Raw genomic sequence first — 21,087 nt, 5'->3', positions numbered from 1 at the left:
CTGCTTGGAAATCGGCGGCTCTTTCAACCCACCCCAGCCTGATTCTATACTACATGTGGTAAAGTTGTCGGTCAGGACCAAAGGAACACGCTTGGCGTGTTTTGCGTATCTCCTCCTCGATACTTTCCGTTCAGTTTCCGCTTGAAATCTATGAACTGAGTTTGAGATACACAAATGTACGCACACGAGAGATCCATCGAACCCTTCACTCAGCACACCTTCAAGAAAGCATCAGTCCCTACTCAATCTTCCAAATGTTGCTGTTTATTGTTGGCTGATGTAGCGTGGAACTCGAAATCCAAGCAAGAAACTTGGTTTTCTCTGTCCCTATTGTTTCAGTGTGAGACAGAGACCTGAACGAGAAAGTAACTACAAAAGGTAACGCAACATTATAGTTTATATTTGATTGTGTTACTCAATTGCCAGACAGCTAGCCTTTTCGACGGCCTTGTTCGCTCCCCTTAGCAGAGCTCACAGTCACTGACAGAACCGATCACAATACAGTCTACTAAACAAAACAAAAACATGCTTAAACCGGCTGGGAGCAACAAGTCAGCCTCCCGCTAGATCGTGTTAGGTTGAAACATGTGAAGTTCCTACTTTCTTCTGAATTCTTCTCATCTCTGCTGATGTGGTTATGTATTTCGTCTGAAAAACGTGACCTGTGAAGAATGTGGCTGCTTCAAATATCGGCGCTCGCGCCTACTAAAGACTGGCTTGACACCTGACTGACTCACGACTGCGTCTGGGACACACGGGCAGCCTGTCGATACTTCCACTCAGTTCTTGGTTCGAAGAAAGTGATCTGTCCTCGACATCCTTCTTCACTTCTGCGCTTCTGGTCTCCTGAAAGTGTTCACGTGTCTAAGCGAATGACGATGACGTGGACTCCAACGTGCCTAGTTCACGTTCGTTGGGAACGTTCGGGAAGATCGTGGTAGGTTGGCAGAATATTCTTTGAACTCTTGGAGGAGAATTGAGGCAGTGATTTTGACAGCCGGAGCATTTTACACTTGCCTTGGAGACTTTTCGCATCGACGCTGGCCAAGCCTAGGTCATGAGTTTAAACGTAGCATTGTTAGCACTTGTGCACATGGACGAGGCACTTGACAACCTGGGGTCGCCTCAAGGATAATTTTCCACCTAAACAAGATGGGTTGCTTGACTGGCAAGTCGTGCTGGCTAAGAACTCCGTTCTGGCCTGCGCGTGTGTGCAAACCCAGAGATCCCCGACGTGAGCAATGCTCGGGGACGCGGGAGTGTTTCACAGAAAGAAACGCCTCGTACCCATGCCGTGAACGATGATTTGTAACAGCGTCCATTCCCTCGGGTCTTCTAGCGACTTTGCTCCAATGGCTGTCGAAGGCGTAGGCAAAGGCACGCATTCCTCGCCTCGATCGTGCTGGTTGTCCAACATCGTCCAGCACGTCTGCCCGAAATACCATCGAGCATTGAGCTGATTCACGTCTAACATCACGTAGCACCGCACCCGAAAATCCGCCATGATCGCCGTAGCGTTTTTTAAACAGTTACAATCATTTGCCTCTGCTCGGTTGGTTGCTCCTGTCTCTCGCGTGTTCTCCAAGGTGCATAACGTGTGGTGTGCGAAGCATAGGCAGTGTCAGCTCGACGCCGAAGTGTTTACAGGCAAGTGTCGGCTCTCGCTATCAGGATAAAAAACACTCAACACACGTTCTGACTAATACCGAGAGGATGTCATGGTCATGGTTTCTGCCAACACTCTTGAGCCGTTTGCTAAAGGGCACAATACTCGATGTACCTCGTCCTGGAGGCGTACAGAATTCGCACCACTTTAGGTGTCACCTCTTTGCGAGCGGAAAACTTGTCCAAATACTCAGTTGTAACAGAGGAGTCGCACAAACCTATGGTTGAAAGGCGACATGCACGATGAGATGGAAACTGAATTTCAATACAATCGCCAGTGTCTTGTTTCGTCTTCGCATGGAATGCGTCATGAACAATTCAAACTCTAGACATCGTGCCAGGTACATTGTTTGTCGTGTGTGTAGTCTGTGGTCTTCCGACATATGCTTGTGGCGGTAAACTTGGACAGTGTGTATGCATAGGTGAAGGTAATTCGCGTATCCTTGTGTAGTGTGATCCCTGTATTTCCCTCACCACCCCCATAGCCATGTCAGGGAAAACACTGACAACTGTTCGTCGTGTACCACGTTTCAAGAATCAACATACAGGCCCATTTAAAAACAGGATCACTCGTTTTTGCACAACTACACGCGTTACACGATAGAGTTGGATTCAGAGACATCATTCACAATTCTGTCGCTGATTAATGCCTCTACGATCACCTTGTGATTATGAGTTATACATACATACACGCGTTTACCAACTGTGTGCCAATCTCGCAGACACTTGCGCCAAAAAAGCATGTACATTTACATTGTAGGTAGACTAGTATACAATGTACGCCCTCGCTACATGGATTTGGGTCATGAAGTGCGATTGTGTTCCTACCAATCTACGTGACCCTGTTTCCAGCGTCTTACAACATGATTTTCACCAAACAAGGGGCTTTTCTCGACGCCAAAACCATGTAATCTTGCTTCAATTTGGAACACTGAAAGAGAGTGTGTGTCTGACGAAAGCACTCCATAAGGAAATACACGCTTGGCTTATCTTCGAAAGTGAATATATGTTGTTTCATCTTCTTCATGCACTGTATTGTCGATGGCCATAGTTCAGCCGAGCGAGGACATCTGCCAGTGTAATCTCTTTTGCTCCGCAGTCCCTCCAAAGACAACATGATAAACACGGACAGAACTACGGTGGGTGGATTGTGATTTACATGGACGTGTATCTGGCCCTTAGAATACTGCAGAAATTTAATGGTGACCATTGAAAGTAAAATGCTGTTGAGAAGGGCGGAAATTTATTCTCGATGCTCGGTATCAAGTGCCAGCACATTAAATACCACTACCACCCTCACCACCACCACGAACATTCGCGATAGCCGACCAGCACGTCATGCAAACAGAAATAAACTACCAAAGCGACAACTCTGTTACCTATTCTGGCAAATATTAAACCATCACGGCAACTAATTCAGACCTCCTTAATGATCATTGGAAGGTTACCAATATTGCATGAGTGAAGCGCCGATCACAAGCGCTGATGTTCAGGATTTTGTGGCGTATTCAAGCCCGAACTTATACTTCGAAGTACATGTAATACTGCTGAGCAATGTGACTGGCATTGTGGCGTTCTGATGCCTGAACCCAATACTGTGAAAAATGACACCAAACACTCGTTCGCATTATGTATTAGATTGCGACATCCATTGAAAAGGCTCACAGCTATTTTCTCGTCCACAGAACAGGTTTGTGGATTGCAGCAACTAGCGGCTTGCATTCCTTAGCGTGAATATTTTGGGGCATGTTTATGCACTTCAGATGAATGTGAAATGAGAGTACCACTTGTAGGCTGCTAGGGGAAAATGTATCAATCTCGCCCATAATTTTATTTTCCTATTTTGTATTATATTTAGTGCAAAGCTTTAAAGTAGTGGCAAAACGCTGACTTTGCATGCACGACAATACATGTACCTTCACACTCTCATCACATGCATGTAGCTGAGTTATGTGGAACTATACAATAGCTTTCAAACATTCCTGTCAAAGTCTCTTATATAGTGCATCCAACATTTGTCATGGTGACTAGCCTTTCGATAGAACCTTTCTCTGCCCTATGAAAGGAAGTTTGGTACAGCTAGGGAGAGCCGTTTCATCTTGAGAATGCAAAGTCTTTAAAACACAACTTGAGCACTTGCTGTTATGTATGGGCGTTTACGGTCCATTGCTGCGAGCCTTGATACAGAGATATAGTCCTACCCCAGATGTAGCTCTGTCCATCACTTGTTTACCCTAACATGTGGCCATTGTTCCCGAAAGGGAACGTAAGGTTCCCCATGGGATTTGATCGGGAAGAGTCTATTTCAATATGTTGCATGAAGATGACGAAGGAGAAAGGAAAGCAGGTCAGTGTGTTGTTGTATGACTCTCGGCATGCGTGCGCGTTTGTGTATGTTTGTGCGTGTGTGTTTGTGTGTACATGTATTTGTGCGTGCGTATGTGTGTCACAATAATTATAGTCAATGACCATTTTTACTTGACGATGACGAGACCAGTACTATACTTGACAAATTTCCTTTCTACATTTTTTATTCGCTCAACATCCGATTTTCAAATTATTGAATTCGTAATAATTTTTTTAAGACCTACATGTACAAGTACATGTACATGTACATGTATGGACCATGGTAGAGCGTTTTCCACAAGAATAAGTGAAACTAACTTGACAAATGGTGCTGCTACTTAGTGTCACGCAAAAGCAGTCATCAGACATCGTTGACTGATATTAGGCCATGCCATGCTACGCTCTGTAGGTATAACGAATGAGTGCTAGCAAACTGTATGCATGTTCGTTTGCAGAATGTTCATGTAACACGTTACATTGTAATTGTATGCACCTACATGTACATGTACGTACATTTGCCAACTAAGCAGTCTTCTAGATACATATACGTTTGCATGTTTTCATATGCAATGCATTGTCAATGACGTAACGACCCCCCCCCCCTCTGTGTGTCTTAAGACTCTTTACACATGTGCATGTATACCGTGTCTTCCCCGGTCTGCCCATAGAGTGCTAGTACTAGTGGGCATATGCCTGGAGTGACAAATAATGAAAAGTGACTAATGGAAATAATGAAAAGTTCTCATCCGGTCTGTTTATCAGGAGTCAAACGTTCCCTGTAGAAGTTTCGTTTTACTCTGGGTAATCAATCAAATAAAATGAAATAGAAAGAAAATACGAACGAGTGGCAGTCGTGGGTCAGTCAAGTGTCAAATCAAGTCACCTGAAAAGCGCAATCTCCAGTGCGGGGAGCAAACACTTACCTTACTTATGTAATGAAAATGGTCTGCTAATGCTGTTGATTTTATGATGAAACTGTTGATAGCATGGTTCAACTTAGGACGTGTTTTATGACCCTTCCCAGTATGTTCCGCAGTGTTTTCTGATTATAGACTGGGGAACTAAAGCATTCAGTAACGGTCCTCTAGTAATGTCACCGTCCTTTGTAGCCCAGAAACCGCGTCAATGGTGCAATCGTGTGAAAGTCCATGGCGGTGGAGTGCCTATGTACATCCGTGTCTTCATTATTATCATGCCAAACAAAGCCAGCGTGATTGCAATCGTGTAATGATCGAGCCGCTATGCCGCAGACCTGGACATCACTCTTCCATCTTCGCCCGCTTTGTTCCCACCATCTGGAGGTGATTGCGTGAAGGAACCAGTGTCACACATGATGTGACATGCATAGCGCAAGGGCAGGATTCTTTGATTGCATGCCAAGTAACAGATGTAGCTACATCAGAAAATACCCCGGATCGGCCGATTTCACTAAGTGCTCACCTTCGGCTACGAGCAGTGTCCTGGCAGGGACTATGAGCACCGGCGTCACGTCCTTGTCAATCCGTGATCTACAATATATGACCCATAGGAAAACAAAGGACGACTGCCGTTCGCTCAAGCAGCAACTCCCTCGATTTAGGCTAAGGCAGGTAGAGAACCCCATAAACACAAAAACAAATACAAGCGAGCAATTTCTTTGGAGACAAGAATGCAATGATACCTAGAAGTAGGACACACTTCAAGCTCTTGAATATTTTGAAAGTTTGTATACTAGTATACGTTCATGCCTTATGATCAGGTGAAATACAGGCAAAATCAACTGAACAAGGACAATGGATTTTAAAAGTACGACAGAGAGGTGATAGAAACAGCGCAACGAAGAAGAGCCAACACAACAGCTCAAATACAAATAAAAATTTAATACAAGCGTAACCTGGTACACAGGGTGCAGCATTCTAAGACAGAAAGGGAACGCTGGAGCGTCCTCCTGACAGCCGACGGAGATCCACGAATATCACCATGGCCAGCGTGGGATGATGCACAGTAACGTAAAAGTAATAATAAACTACATGTATTATAAAGCCCTTGTCCATATCGGACTAGCGCCGGTATTGTTATGCTAATCACTAGTTGGGTGGTCCCTAAGTCATGATTACTCCTGCCAGGCAACCCATCGGCCGCAATACAGTGGATAGTACATGTACATGTATAACCCGTCTGAGCCGACCTTCAACAATGCATGACTGTGGTCCCTGTATGCAAGGGGGTCGCATTATCCAGGGTCATTTGACTAGCAGTAATATACCTGGGTCCCAGCTGCAGTGGTCCTGTGGGACAGGTCATCGCCTTATCAGAGTGGTCGCCTTGACAGGTTTTACTTTACCGCGAAACCTACATGTACATGTTTCTAAGCCGATGGCTCAAGGGACCGTCCTAAACGTAGTCCCTTTGTACATGTACAAGATGCTCTTCTTATCCGGGGTCAATTCGGCGGAATAAAATGTAATCATCACTTCGTCATAGCTGTAGTGGTCCTGTTACTTGTAGGTAAGTCGCCTTCTTGTTAGAGTGGTCGACATGTTGTACTGCATAGTGATTCGCCAATCACCGTGTATGTGTATGCCTACTTGTCCGGGGCGAATGTTGCAGTACGGTGCGCGTTTGTGGAATTCGGTTCTCCCCAATAATATAATATTCCTTGCACTTCCCGGACGACAGCCCAACAAGACTGTAGACGCCAGATACAAGTCATGTGTTGCCAATATCCCCAGGTTTGCGAGTGACCTGTGCCAGCTAGCAAACAATGGTGGAACCGTGCTTGTACGCTAATTAACAGGGGTTCTGATTGTCTCGGGCACCACTTCCCGTCACTGCATGATCACCTCCTGTATCAGCTGACACCCGTAACCTTTTCAGGCGATGATACCAGTCGGCATAATGGATGTAAGGAATGGTCAATAGTGCGGCCTACATGAAATATATCCTCAGAAGCGGCTACGCCCTTTGAGTCCAAACACAAAAGCGCATCGCAATTTAACATTGTTCATCAGGTACGCAATGGCAAAGTCATTGACTCGCGTTTGATTATGTTCGGCAATCCATTGTTTGCGTCCGAGATCATTTCGAGGTGGTATCTGAAACGAGCAAATCGCAGTGTTATGAACCTCCGACAATCTGCACCTCTTGTTCCGTTTATCATCAGGAACGAGACCGGGAACAGATGGCCGCTGCACTGCCTTCAAGGCACAAGCCACTACGCGCCTCATCAACGAGAAACAATGGTGGACAGGCAAAGATGTTTGGATTCTAATCCTCCCAATCCCCGTTCGCATTCCGGACCTCTTCAGGTCCTTGCGTAGAGTATCCGGGAGACCGTGAGCCCCAGGTTCACACCTAGAGGTCGTGACTGTCGCTGAGGCCACCCGCGTTCATGATCAGGTACAGCGGCCCATAACGACTATAATGCTGTTGATTACCATGATTAACAGGTACTAGCCGAGAGTTTAGCTTAGTCTCTATCTAGAGTGAGCCCAGACACGGAGGTCAGGTTGTGTCTGCCAAAGTGCTCAGTTTCCGAATCGATTCTAATGCTAATCAACGGGTGACAACGGGTATATAGTAATTCTATTTGCAGCCAAGCTCACCGCGACGTGATTGGGCTGGTACTAGTCAGGGAGTAGTGCAATAGTTGTACTATTACCTGCTACTACTAGTCAAGATCTCACTAAGACCAGCTCGCGACTTGCTGTCTCCATCCGTGTGTTACTGTCAGGATCGATATGGTAGGGATCGCGACAGGTGTACTGGTTGTCCGGCGATGTTATCATGGCGTCTCGAAGCTTCTTTCTCTGTCACAATGACAATGCCAATGTGTTTGGTGGATCGTGGAGACTTTTGTTTTATCATCAACGATCGCCTCGCTAGATCGCTGCATGCCATCACCATGGTCACGTCGGTCGTAATGGGGTCTGGTTTCCAAGTCACGACAACTAGCCTGATTTCGTGCGAAGTCCCAATTATTTTTCTCGACGAAGTGATCAGCTGAAAATGGGCCTGGAAATAACCAGCAGAAGTGCAGTGTTTAGGGTGCAATGCTCGTGAGGCTTGTTGGGCATCTTGGAAGCATTCCATCACATCGACAAGTGCAGCGGATCGCACAATAGTCTCTTGACAGGAAAATAGTATACACTGCTCTGGTTGTTTACTTGCGCTGATCGCAGGCGTAGATATCAGGTCTCGTGAAAACTCTTCAAGAGCAACAATTGTACATGTTTACTCTGGACTACATGTGCATGACTTGTGCAACTATGCTGCATACTCACAGCGGATAAACGGGTACACTAGACACTTTGCGTGGAGGACACAAACGTATAATCATACAGACCATGACACACCACATCTTCATGTATACAATGGGCGCATCGTTCAAACGACAGGCTACAGTGTCTCCTGTGTATTATGTTGTCTTTGCAAGTACGGAGTATACTGTACGGGTAACTGGAGAACCTTACATGGAATGATGAGACTGAGCTGCTTGATTGCTAGCTCTACTACCGCACACTTGTTTGTTGTCCGCGGCAAGGCGTAGTCGCTTGCGGTGGCTCCCAATCATTACAGATATTAATTGCAAATTGCTGCGAACATGATCCAGGTTGATGTGGTCCAGTGAAAGTATTCATCTACATGTATATGTAGTTACAAGATAGCCACAACCAATTTATTATCATGCACACGTTGACAGGCAATCGCAGGGCGACACACAGCGATGCCAGCCAAAGCGGTCCAGGAACTGCAGGACCAGTTTACATACATGTAATAAAAAATACAGCGCTTCGGTCCTGTGAGCTGTGCTGAGGAGCTCTAACAGAGCGAAACAGTTGCTGTCCACAGATTTGAGTATTATGCTCCCTAGCGTCAGCAATGTCGTTAGGTTGAGCACTCTTACCTTAGCGCGAACCCTTGCCGCTCGCCTTGTGCAACGCTCACTGCTCTTGGAGCATTTCGAGCAGTCTTGGCGGGGTTTGCAGCTCTTTATAAAAATGCTTTGCTTCACGGAAACGTATTTCATTGCGAAGAGCTGCGCTTCGGTCCTCTGAGCAGTGCTGAGGAGCTCTAACAGGGCGAAACAGTTGCTGTCCACAGATTTGAGTGTAATACAAGTAAAAAATATGTATCATACATGTATATCGCTGATGAGTTCACAAAGGACGGAACAGGTGTGTCCGCAGATTGAGTGATAAAAATAATACACCTACATTGTGCATGTTTGCACCGACCAAGTGTCCGACTTACAATGTATACATGACTTTGTACATGTACATGTACATGATTGTACATGCTATGCGTGTTTAACATTTGTGTAGAAGGGGAATAAGACGGACAGAAATGACATAACTTTCTACAGTCTTCATGTAGCATTGTAGCTTCCCATAATTTAATAGCTTGAACGTCGTTCAAGATCCATGCCAGGCCAGGGTACTGTTCATACAATCATGTTGATGCCCTCAAGTCCTTGGCGAATTATACTCGAACAAACTGGCAGATTCTGCTCGAACACCATTGGAATTGGTAGGACCATGCACGCCTTATGGCAGGCACTTCCTTGAATTCTGCTCCTTCTATTTTTCCACATACCAAACGAGCATGATACACACTTGGAAAAGCACCAACGTCTGCCGCTATGCCTTCATTTGCGGTTGCTTTATGCCTTCTTTTTGATGGTTGCTGTTGCTAATTTGGTGTGGAATGAAAACGATCCGCCCACCAAATTCTGACAATTTTCTGCCAACATTATCCACCTAGGGCTATTACAGCATGCTTGTTGCAACGGTGCTCTGCACTTTACCTCCAGCTGGAGATGGAGAGAATACAGGGGACTAACGCTAGACAGATACCGGTAACTGGGACGCAGTCGAAAATTTCGTTTACTTTTCGTTGGGATGGTAGCATGCAGACACTGCATAATTGGAAACGCATGTTGCCATGGAAAAGTAGGCTACATTTACACAGCCTTTCGGGAATGCAGGTTACTGCTGACAATGCGTTATAACGTCGTAATGATGATCACGACACACAATGCACTACACTACATCAGAGTCCTGGCCCTCTAGTCCTGATGGTGTGCCTTAGCCTAGGATTCAACCTTCGATTGTCCAGCACACGGTCTCGGAAAGCCACTTTACTTTGAGCCGTGAGGGCTCTTGGCGAGGGAAATTGATCACGGTAAGTTGTATGTCAACGCACTTCGGGCCATTCCCGCACAGACTACATGTACATAGTGTACTGAGTAATGGTGGACGTGTGCAAGGCGGTACGGTGCTAATAGGCATCTGTCAACGGGGTTTGGTGTCATGGTTCATCCGCCTGAGAGTCGTGTGTAATTACAGACGCGCCTGTTTGCTTTCGGATTGAGGAATCCCGGCACAGAGTCTGGCGAATGTTGGTAATCAGTATATCGTATCGCTGTGTGCGCGTAATTGGTCTTCAATCGTGAGTAGGCCAAGATCATTGGTCGTTGAGAATGATGATGTCAACATGCATGTAGCTGAAATCAAGTTTGTTTTGGCAGCACTGGTGCCATGGGAACGGGCGAAGCTTCGACAAGGGATGACACCTAGTAGTACCTACATGTACATGTATATGTACACTGTAGACTTGTCATGCGGATAGGAGCAGTCCTATACTAGCCAAGTGTGCTGTACATTAGTGTACCACACCACAGCACACTGAGGCACTTCAGTAGAACGTACAGTTTCGACGGCCGTGGCAATCTGTACTTTGTAGGCGAGGTATTATTATTTACATGTATACACGGCCCAAAGTCACATGATGCTGTGGAATTGATATTACATTTTAGCAAGATAAGCATGGAGTTGGCGTTTAGGTTCGAGCGTGAGAGGTAGTCTAAAAATGTCAACGCAGGTCGGAGACAATTCCGACATCGCTATCGACAAGCAGCTACAGTCAACTTCGCTTATAACGACATTCGGCGGGGCATCAAAAAGGTGTCCTTATTCGCGAAGTGTCGTTATACCCGAAGTCTCATTATAATGTATTACAGTGGGATGGGACTTTGCTCTGGGCATGGAAATTCTGTCGTTATTCGCGAATTGTCGTTATATCCGCAGTCGTTATTAGCGAATTGTCGTTATATCCGCAGTCGTTATTAGCGAAGTTGACTGTATATGTAGTAGAGCTTGGGAAAGGTAAACAAGTCCTGAGAGAACGATTTTTGAGGAAAGGAAGTCCGCGTGCAGGACGAGGATGTGTACATGTATTAGTACAAGTACATGCATATCCCAGAGACTTAGACGAATCAAATCCTTCGTCATTTGTGAGAACTGGACCTGGTCTAGTGAGAAGGCATTCTACTGCCTGTAATTCTGGTGAAGTAAAATAAAGTAACAACAACAAATTACCCCCAGCTACATATACATGTACATGTACAAGTACAGCAAGTTATTGCACTGTACATTCTTCCTGGTGTAAGGCTGAAGGCTATTCCACAGTAATGCAAAAATGATGATTGCTGTATTTTCCCGTCAAACTGCGGTAACTCCATTTGTCCATTGTCGGTACAAACACCATTGAGAAAATTCTCTAAGTGGCAACAGTATATGGTGTAAAATATCCCCTTTTAAAGAACAGTAGATGGGGTATTATCATCTTTTTTTAAGAACAATAGATGGGGTATCCCCTTGGGGAAACCATTGTGAGAGCGAGGTGGCGGCTCTTTGGCCATGTCCTGAGACTAAACGACGATGTACCAGCACGCGTTATGATGGCAGCATACTTCGAAAACCCAAGTTCCGCTGCCACCTGGCGGGGCCGGCCACGTACCACTCTGCCACTGAGTCTGCACCAGGACCTGCAGCGTATCGGGGGGGGGGGGGGGGGTCGCTCAAGAAACGCGAGGAACTTGAGAACCTCCATGCCATCTCCCAGTCACGACAAGACTGGAAAGACCTATGCAGCAATGTGATAAAAGCATACATCAAAGCCTAATACTGCTTCCACCTGTGGCGGCTGCATGGCAGTACGGTGTACCATAACATAACTCATTGACTAACATATTTTGTGAAAATATTTTCCTGTAAAAGAATAGGAATGTAAACAATAATTATACCTGTGAAAACACAACCTTGAATGCTACTAACACAACCTGTGACTACAATAATCATGAGATCAACCCCAAAACATTTCTTGCAGTTTACTTTCGTAGAGTTTGCAACTTTGTGTTCCTCAACACAACTTGCAGCTTTCTTCAAACATATCCTCAACCTTGGTTCTGTCCTAGATCGTGTATACATACATTCATTGTTTCGTCTCATCATTATGGAGCAGCTTATGCGAAGGCTAGCCAAGCTTGCTTGGCGATGCCAACGCGGAAAAGCCTATAATAATAATAATAATAATAATAATAATAATAAGATGGGGTATTTTCAACCTTTTAAAACCCTTTATCAGCTGAAGCGTACATGAATGCGTCGAATTCGACGCATTCAAGTGGGAAACTTCAAATAATCCTAACTCTGTCAAAATTCAACCTATTTCAACGATTCAAATGTTTTTTAAGGAGCAGCAGATGGGGTATTATAAGTATTATCATAAGATGATTATTACTCCATCTACTGCTACCAGGTACTCTCATGTTTGGGCAATTGTTAATTTTGCTCCTGAATTGTCCTCCCTGTTGCTTTGCTGCCGTCCTCCTCCTTCCTCCACCCTTTTTCTTAATTAACCCCATAATCACGTTCGCTTCCATGTAATAATTGAGCTTGTAGCTCGTGTGTACTTGCGAATTCAAATAGAAATTATATATACATGAACATACCTCCCCGAAACTGGCAAATCCGCCTCCCGATGGCCTGCTGTTAGTGCCTTGTTTACCGGTCACGTGATCATCAGTTCAGCTCAGAGTGACTAGTAGGGTCCGGTGGCAAACAGGCTCAGTGAGCAATAAAGTAATATTTGTATTTTGATCCCTGAACGCATCATCTTACTTCGTGCCTACACTGTGCATGGCATGCGTGCTAGACTAAGTAGTGGGGATCTGAAACATGGCACACTAGTGTTGAGATCTCAAAGTTCCATAATAGTATTCATACCGCGATCACAAGTGCCAAAGGACGAGGTAAGACATTTACATGCACATGTATTGCGGAAACATAACACTAGCACATGTCCCAGTCGTCAATTTGCAAGGTACCTGAACTGTAACAGTGTACATGTAAGTCGAACAATGTTCAGCGCGACAAAATTTCAGCCTCCTAGGTGATGGAAAATGACTGATGATCTGAGCCCATCAGAGTGACTTGTGCAGTTTTCAAATTAGACGCGCATGTACTTGTAAATTATGCACATTATGCACATTAGACACTTAGAGGTACGATGTTGATGCGAGCTGGGTACATTTTCAAAGTCACAACATGGAAACTATGGAATGCAGAGAGTGTGCGTGAGCGTCTACTATCGCCATCGAATGCAAAGGTTTGCTTTCTTGCAGGTAATTTGATAGGCAGGACATTCTATGGTAGATCTACACAGTCATGTAAGTAGTGAACAAGCGTTTCGGAGACAGCAGTTTTATACAGCTACAAAGACAACTAATTGCACAGTAAGCATTTCATGTAATTATTATAATATTTCAAGTAGTCCCCATTCCATTGTTACGTAGATTCACCGATGATTGTAACAAGAAAACAGTTCTGAACGAATCCTCGCTTTCCCTTTCGCTGTGTGCCTTGCGATAATCGTACAACATTTTACACATGTCGACATAATAAATAATAGAAATGCTTGCTGTGCAATTAGTTGTCTTTGTAGCTATATCATGTAAGTATGCTAGCTTAATAGTAGCTCAGTAATCTGTGCGTGTTGCAGCCGACATTGCGTAGAGGCTCTTTGTGTTGCAATCTTTCTGTTTCCTGCAGACTTACATGTACATATCCATGTACAGTGTGTAATGTACACTGTACATGGATAGCAATGCCAATGGGCTAGAGTGTTTTAGCGAGCTACGACCTAGTCACGACTCACAAGTTGAACGCCAGCCCGACTGTGCGGTGAGAAGCGGTACAGGTACGTGGAGATCATGTTTGCTCTTGCCGCCAAAACTGTGTCGTTATTCGAGAGTTGTCTTTATACCCGAGGTCGGTATTGGCGAGTTTGATTGAATGATAGACATGATGCACATCTACAGCCAACCTCGTGAATACTTCAATTTTAAGTTAAACTGTTGACTACAACGTGCGAATGACGACACAATCTTCAGACGTACGATTGTAGTGACCTTTGGCTTTCTACCTTTAGCCTCCCGAATAAAGACGAGTCGCGAAAAACAACATAACAGAAATTATACTTGGCAGTATCTACAACTTAGAGGCATGTTGCTTGAGGTGAGCCAGAGAGCGCATGAGGTGGAGGTGGAATTGCCTTATTGAAAACATTACAAGGGATGTACTCAATCTGCAGACAGAACTGTTTCGTCCTTTGTGGACTCATCAGCACAGCACAGACGAAATGAGGCCGAACCTGATAGCAATGAAAACAATTTCCAAAGCCAGATTTAAATCAGGCGCGAACATACCTTGCCAGAGTGCGCAAAATGACAAGTCAGTGAGCTCTGCCTAACACAAACAGCAAAGGCACTACCCCACGCAAGAGTGCTCAACTGCTACAACTTAGCAGGAGCGAAATAGTAGTATACTCAATCTGTGGACAAAACTGTTTCGTGTTTTGTGGACTCATCAGCGCATTATGGATGTAAATTGATGGCAGCACAATGTAAGCGGTGGTGAGATCCAAACAATAGACCACTGCCTCGTCCAAGGCCCCTGGTTTTCAAGTGAGCTGTGTTCATTGTAAAAAGAAGTTTTGCCTCATTCTTTGCAGAGACTGAGTGAAGGGTCCCATGATATCGGTGAAGACGCACTCCCAACTTTCCCACCGCGCACTGATGCCAAAGAGTCAAATTCGTTCCGGAAATCAGCTGTGCTAAAGAAGCTCCAGTGCGTTGAATTACCCAAAGCGTCCGGGCCAGACTCCATTCCCTGCCGCATCCTAAAGGAGTGCGCGTCTGAGCTCTCGAAGCCGCTGTCATGGCTGTTCTCGCCTGGTGTCTCCCATGGCTACCAGTACAGCCTGGAAGGTTGCCAATGTGGTTCCCATATACAGGCACAAAGGCAAAGGGCGATGTCCGTAATGACCGGAGAACAGTCTCCTTGCTCTGCATAGTATCCTAGGATTCATTCGGCAAGGAACGAATAGTCAACCAGCAGCTCATCAACAACCTCACCAGCAATAGCCTCGTGTCTGCCAACCAGTTTGGTTTCCGGACGTCTATTGGCACGGCTCACCTCCTAATGCCACTCCAGCATGAATGGGCTTCAACGGCATCAGTAAGGGCGGAACCGTTCAGGCCCTCGCCATAGACATAGCACGCACCTTTGACCGAGTTTCACACTCTGGGTTGATCTGAATTAATGACATTGGTGGGCCACTGGACTGGACGCTGTGAGCCGCCGAGTGTTGTTAGGGGGGGGGGGGGGTGTGTGCAGACCTCTGCCCCTCTACCGACAGGACAGGGGTCCCTCAGCCACGGCAGCATCCTAGGGCCCAAATGTTTCTAGTACTTCAAGTATAATTATTATTATAAATGACCGAAGTTACTACATGCCAGTGTCTCCATTGCCGTGCATTCTGATTATACCGTGCTGTACACGTCTGGGATCCCTGGACAACCCACATAGGCCGCCCAAGCCGCACTTCAGGCAGCCGTCAGCGAGCTGGAAGCCTGAGGAAACACGTGGAAAGTTCCCTTCGAGCCCACCAAATCACAGCTGATATCAATCACCAGAAGGCTGACCCGTTCATACCCCCCCCCCCCCCTCCCCTCCCTTTTCTTTTGCAACCCTGTCCCTGCCAGCAGCCAGTTGAAGCTCCTTGGAGTGTCTTCGACGAGAAGCTCAACTTCAGCCGCATCCACCTTCACCAGCTTTCCGTGGGCGCACATCAGAGTCTCCATTTCATGTGGAAGCCAGCCCCATTCTGGACGCCACCGGACGCCTCACCATCTACAAGCGCATTGTAAGACCAACACTTGAATACTGCACACTAGCCTGGCTTGGTGATGCCCAGACCCACCTTGGGGAAGCTAGACACAGCACAGAGTAAAGCCATGCAGATGATTGGACCCACCACCGTCCATCAGAGTCTGCGAGCCGGACGGACAGTTGTTGGAGTGTCTGTTTGTTGTTGTTGTTGTTGTTGTTGTTGTTGTTGTTGTTGTTGTTGTTGTTGTTGTTGTTGTTGTTGTTGTTGTTGTTGTTGTTGTTGTTGTTGTTGTTGTTGTTGTTGTTGTTGTTGTTGTTGTTGTTGTTGTTGTTGTTGTTGTTGTTGTTGTTGTTGTTGTTGTTATTGTTGTTGTTGTTGTTGTTGTTGTTGTTGTTGTTGTTGTTTCTTTATTTGAATTCGCTCAAACCACGCGGACAGAACTGTCCAAGGACAAGGGAGCGGATGATGAGAGTCATATAACTATGCATCAAGACATCTCTGGGCAAAATGAAACAGACTAGAAGGAGGGTTTGCACAACACTAGCACATAGAGAGCAAGAAACCAATCAACACCAGAGATGTTTTGTGCACCAAACACAGAAAGAAGGAGAGAGAGAGGGAGAGAGAGAGAAATAGAGAGAGAGAGAGAGAGAGAGAGAGAGAGAGAGAGAGAGAGAGAGAGAGAGAGAGAGAGAGAGAGAGAGAGAGAGAGAGAGAGAGAGAGAGAGAGAGAGAGAGAGAGAGGGAGAGAGAGGGAGAGAGAGAGAGAGAGGGAGAGAGAGAGGGAGGAAGAGCGAGAGGGGGAGAGAGAGAGAGTAAGTTACATTTATAAAGACAGGTCAGTCTAACAAATGAGGACTGAGACCTCTACAACAGGGTGTTTACGCCTGAAAGCAGGTGCATGATTTAACAAGCAGGTTGTCAGTCTAGATTTTATGCGCAGATGGAGAAAAAGTGCACAGAATGTTTATAATGAGATGAAAAGCAGAAATAATAAGAAATAATAAGAAAAGATGAAATGAAAGCCTGCTCACAACCCCGCCCAGCCTTGCGAACTGGGTATGGTGGATTAATAACCCGGGTTCAACGCTCGAGCAAGCGCTCTCCACTCAAGGTGTTCACAGCACCTGATAGGAACTCACATGGGGAAATTATAGAAAAGAAATAATAAGATGAAGAGAATAAATTTCAACGCACCTCTATAAACGGAGCCCCACACACAGTACCTCAGAAAAGTGGATCTTCCGACCAGTGTTTTTGTTGACATCGCAACCAGATGATGTAACTGCTTCGCAGAGACGTCTTACTGCACAAATTACAAAATAACTTTTTCTTCGATTATTCTGACAAGCATCCGCCCTCCCCTAAAGCCACGGGCCGATAGTGTTCGAACCCGCCAGCAGCATCATGTTCAGCGCCAGCACCGTAACAGCCCGTAAAGACCACCCCCAGGACCAGTCCTGATTACCTTCGAAGCTCCTTCCCGTACTGTGTCGTTGAATTGTGAAACGGCCTCCCTAAGGATGTCTTTCCCCGTCCGGAAAATCGCTCCCTATTCACAGCAAAGCAGCCACGGTCTCTCTTCAGACTTTCCCCACTTTCAACTCCTTCAACCTCATGGATGAGGAAAAGTGTATAGTTATGCTCACATCCTACCTCGAAAAATTGAAGTAGCAGTGTCATTGCTAACTACACTCCTTGATTTTTTAATTTTTTTACACAAAAGTCCACTATATTCCCGAATATGTGCGAGAAGTGGTGGCGGGGCCAGGCTGCTTTGCCGATGTTAACTGGTCTCGGCGTCTACGCACACAAAGCGCGCCATAATGCAGTAAAACCATGAGGAGGGGAAATGAAGAATACAAGTCCCTGCGGCGCAACCGTCATGCAGGTGACTTTCGCCCCTGAATCGCCGCCCATCAACTCCTGTGGAATGTCTTGCCCCACGAGTTTCAGTCTGCTATGCATAATCATGATCCAGTATAGGCGCTACTTCAAAGCATTCAATTAAGATCCAGTGACGGGATAGCCAACACTTCTTTCTCCATGTTCTGTTTTCAATCCTAACCTTGTCATTCACACAGCACCTAGGGAATCATATTTGTTTTAAATTGAACTTGGATGTTGAGCCAAAGTAATCATGGATAAAGAGAAAGGATGGACTCCAATGAAGAGCCCAGGATTAATTTATAGAAAAGAAAAAGGACCAAGGAACTACAAGTTAGCTGTTAGCCAGTTAGTTGTAGAGCGTCAGTACCGTCGGTTAGTGTCGTGCAATGTTATCACATGAGCTGATTGTTTAGTAACTGGTGGTGTTAGTGGACATTATAGCGTAACTTGTAGTTCCTTGGTCTTTTTTCTTTTCTATAAAGAGAAAGGACAGAATGTTACTTCAAAAAGAAGTACGAATTATGGCTATCTGTCCACCAACGTAACCAGAACAAAGGTCAGCTTTTTTTTAGCTCGTTCTCTCCTTTGGTGCACTTTCTTTTCCCTCTTCGACCTTTCCTAACCTGAGCCTTCCAAGTAACAGTTGGAAGGTTGTTGGTTTGCGCCTCGTAGAAGGGTTGGAGCTAGGTGTCAGGTCTTCGAATGTCTCGGTACTGCTTGTCATTGCAGTGTGTGCTTTGTTGTCGCGTTCGCTGACTGTTTTATGATCTCGTTACCTTAGTGGACAGATAGTCATAACTCGTAACATATTTTTTTATCCGCATATTTATCCATTATCCATTTTTATAATGCAATGAATATAACTAGATGCGCACTCATATCACAACCATGGGGACGAATAATGTATTCCAGAACGTTCTGGAGTACATTATTCGTCCCCATGGTTGTGATATGAGTGCGCATTTAGTTAAATTCATTGCATTTTTAAGATTATTGTCTCCACGTCGCCTTTTCACATTATCCATTTTTGCTAGTAATTTCGCCATGTCAATTACATGTACAATCGCCAGCATTTCCTTCTCTGATGAGCCCTTGATAGGCGAAACAGCTGTCAGAAGGAAATGTTTTACCCGTGACCCCTTTATTGTTTAAAGTTATCGGTGTGAGTAGTTGGCTGCCGAGGGCAGCAATGGTCGGCTCTAGAGCGCATGGAGGAGGAGAGTTTGTTGTATTTTTATCCGTGATTTAAAAAATTACCTCCCAAAAGGCAACACAGATAGGTAGGCACAGGCGGATTCTGCTCGAAAAGGTGTCAGATTCTGCTCGAAAAGCAGTGAAAGTGGCAGAACCATACAAACCTTATGGTGGGCAATTCCTCGAATTCTGCTCCATTTCTTTATCCACAGACCAAACATGCATGAAACTTACCATATAAGGTACTGAATTCTGCCATTTTTTCCGCCGGTGCCTACAGACAAAAAATCCGCACTTCTCGTTTTTGCTACAATCGCAACGAATTATTTCCCAAACCACTGCAAACTGTAACATATTCCAAATCCAAATCGCTGGAAACCTACTGTTGCAACGAATACATAATTATAATTCGGATATACAATCATGTACCTTGCAAATTGTTGATCGGCAGGATGCAATGAAACAGGACGCATCCGCGACTTCGAGAGTCGTTCAAATAATTAAACCGTGTTTACTTTCAAGTAACGTTTGTAAAAGTAATGACGTGATTCCAGAAAATATTTCTTTCTATGAACAGCCGAACCATCACTCTTTCCATGAACATTATACATGTACATATACGTGTACATGTAGGTCAAATGTTAGCCTACTGATACCATACTGAAACCTTTCCTCAGTGTATTAGGGGCCGTCCAAGGTTACCAATAATATTTTTCAAAACGAAATGTTTTCGTTTGTGGGTGGGTGGGTTTGATGGAGTTTCGTTTTGAAAATAATTATTGAATGCTGATGGAGAATGCCCAGTTACTTCTGGGTGTCGAAAATTGACATCAATATTTTATTGAAATTCGTTTTACCTGCAAAAGAAGCAAGATCATGAATACTGCCAATGCATGTCAAAGGAAAGCAAGCCTTCATAAAATTTGGATATTGACCTAAAAATAATATCAGTGCAGTTGCAAAAAAAAACTTGTGATAAAATTTAATTTAGTGGCGGACATGACTTTCTTGTTTCTGTTACTGCTGTTGCAGCTTTCGTCGTTGTGATCGCCATTGTTGTAATGGACTTGTACTGGGACTATTGCTCAAGCAAGTGGCATTATAACTGGGTCATCCTAATAAAGATATTATTATAATTTAGCTGATTGATATTCAGTACGGAATTGTCCCGTTACGTTGAAACAATTCTTCTGCCCATTACTTCTGTTACAAATCTGACCAAAAGGTCTTCCACTGCCTTACGCGCGGAGTCGCTCACCTCCATCAATTTCTGAAATCCGGCTACGTCTTCAACATCTCGGCCGACATCACTCATGATGTCCTCCAAGAAATAGCGCCGCAGGAGGTCTTTCTGCTGCGAGGACAGACTCTCGAGCACCATCCGCACCGGCTCCGTTGAGCTTCCAGAAGAGAAAGAGAATTGACCTCCGAATCCAAGCCCGAACTTGGTGTTTGTCAAAAGTCGAAACGGCCCGGCACTTATTCCCAGAGCGAGCGAAAGCCATCCGCCAGTATCGAAGCTCGTCTTTAGTTCCCCTGCCAATACGGTCATAATCTCGTTTTGCGACACATCAATGACAATTTCTAGTACATCGTCGGAAGAGAGTTCCATCTTCTGCATCTTGCGATGAAGCCTCATCACGCTGTTTAGCTGTGGCCACTGCCCAGCGAGTATTTAATACGGAATGCAGTAGGACTCGTAGTTGGGAAAGTCAGACCTACATTGCCAAACTGCCTCCAGAATGAACAAGAAAAGTGCTGGAAGTAGCGTTTGGCTTGGAGATCCTCCTAGGAAAATATATAATTATGACAGGACTTCCTCAAACTAATGAAATAGCAGTAACGGTGACAGCACACGGAAAAGGGATCAGAAGTAGGTCTACTACTCTCAGATTTACTCCCCGATGACGAAGAACATTCAAGAAACAATCACATTTTTTTCTTCCGCAATGACCTGGACTTTGCCCCTTTGCCGGCCCTTGGTATTCAGTTCTTCTC

Source organism: Sycon ciliatum, chromosome 13, assembly GCF_964019385.1.
Source record: "Sycon ciliatum chromosome 13, ocSycCili1.1, whole genome shotgun sequence".
In the NCBI taxonomy this organism is placed as follows: domain Eukaryota; kingdom Metazoa; phylum Porifera; class Calcarea; order Leucosolenida; family Sycettidae; genus Sycon; species Sycon ciliatum.
This window is presented reverse-complemented; position numbering follows the sequence as displayed.